This window comes from Giraffa tippelskirchi, chromosome 3 (genome assembly GCF_054371585.1).
Source record: "Giraffa tippelskirchi isolate mGirTip1 chromosome 3, T2T-mGirTip1v1.2.pri, whole genome shotgun sequence".
Classification (NCBI taxonomy): Eukaryota; Metazoa; Chordata; class Mammalia; order Artiodactyla; family Giraffidae; genus Giraffa; species Giraffa tippelskirchi.
Genome location: NC_137277.1, coordinates 130,827,018 through 130,828,475, shown reverse-complemented (window position 1 = coordinate 130,828,475; position 1,458 = coordinate 130,827,018). Strand labels below are relative to the sequence as shown.

Sequence of the window (1,458 nt, the reverse complement as noted above, 5' to 3'; positions counted from 1 at the left end):
GATGGCATCACCAATTCAATGGACATGAGTTTGAGCAAGCTCTGGAGATGGTGAAGGACATGGAAGCTTGGTGTGCTGCAGTCCATGGGATTGCAAAGAATCAGACATGACTGAGCACCTAAACAACAACAACAAAATAAATAAAATTATTAAAAAATATGTACGATGGTCCTCTGATCCCAGTCAGTGGAGCTCAGCGCTCATGGCCAACCACATCGTGCTCTACACTGGCACAAAGATGCCAATCTTGGGGCTGGGCACCTGGAATTCCCCTCCAGGCAAAGTGATGGGGGCTGTGAATGTGATGATTGACCTTGGGTACCATCACATTGACTGTGCCCACGTGTACCAGAACGAGAACAAGGTGGGGTTGTCCCTCCAGGTGAAGCTCCAGAAGAAGGTCATGAAGTGTGAGGACTTTTTCATCATCAGCAAGCTGTGGTGCATATTTCACGACAAGGACCTGGTGAAAGGTGCCTGCCAGAAGCTGAAGCGGGACTACCTGGACCTCTACCTCATCTACTGGCCCACAGGCTTTAAGCCTGGGAACGACTCTTCCCATTGGATGAGGACTGCAATGTGATTCCCAGTGAGAAAGATTTCATGGATACTGGAACAGCCATGGAAGAGCTGGTGGACGAAGGGCTGGTGAAAGCTATTGGAGTCTCGAACTTTAACCATCTCCAAATGGAGAAGATCTTAAACAAACCTGGCTTAAAATACAAGCCAGTGGTTAACCAGATCAATTGCCACCCATTCCTCACTCAGGAGAAGTTAATCCAGTATTGGAAATCCAAAAGCATTGTGGTGATTGCCTACAGTCCCTTCGGCTCTCCCGACAGGCCCTTGGGCCAAGCCCGAAGACCCTTCCATACTGGAGGATCCCAGGATCAAAGCCACTGCCCAGGTGCTGATCTGATTCCCCATGCAGAGGAACCTGATCGTGATCCCCAAGTTGGCGACCCTTGAATGAATTGCTGAGAACTTCCAGATCTTTGACTTTGAACTGAACAAGGAGGATATGACCACTTTGCTCAGCTACAACAGGGACTGGAGGGCCTGTGCCTTGGTGGGCTGTGCCTCCCACAGGGATTACCCCTTCATGAGAAGTTTTGAAGAGTTGTGAAGCTGTCGGCACCTGCCCCGCAGGTGACCTGTTGTTTCCCACCTCACTCTTCTTGTGTGTAGCGTAATTTGGCCTGTGTCCCTCAGTGGTGGGTCAGCGACTTCCAGACAAACCAGCGAGGGCTCAGCCAGCTTGGTGTTGGGTCCAAAGGGCAGAATCAGTAGTTTAGAATTCTCTTCAGTTTTCCTTTGCCCTTCTTGTCCAGTTGGGGAACATGCAACCCAAATACTAATTTAGAAAAGAGTATTTGGGTTGCGTGTGCTGTGAAAGTGTTGCACTCAATATGCCAGCAAATTTGGAAAACTCAGCAGTAGCCACAGGACTGGAAAAGG

General features: G+C 49.4%; 1 pseudogene; it reads left to right on the top strand.

Annotated features, from left to right (window-relative positions):
• The first annotated feature begins 202 nt into the window (after nt 1–202).
• LOC145540467 (aldo-keto reductase family 1 member B1 pseudogene) lies at nt 203–1,126 on the top strand (annotated as a pseudogene).
• The last annotated feature ends 332 nt before the right edge of the window (nt 1,127–1,458 follow it).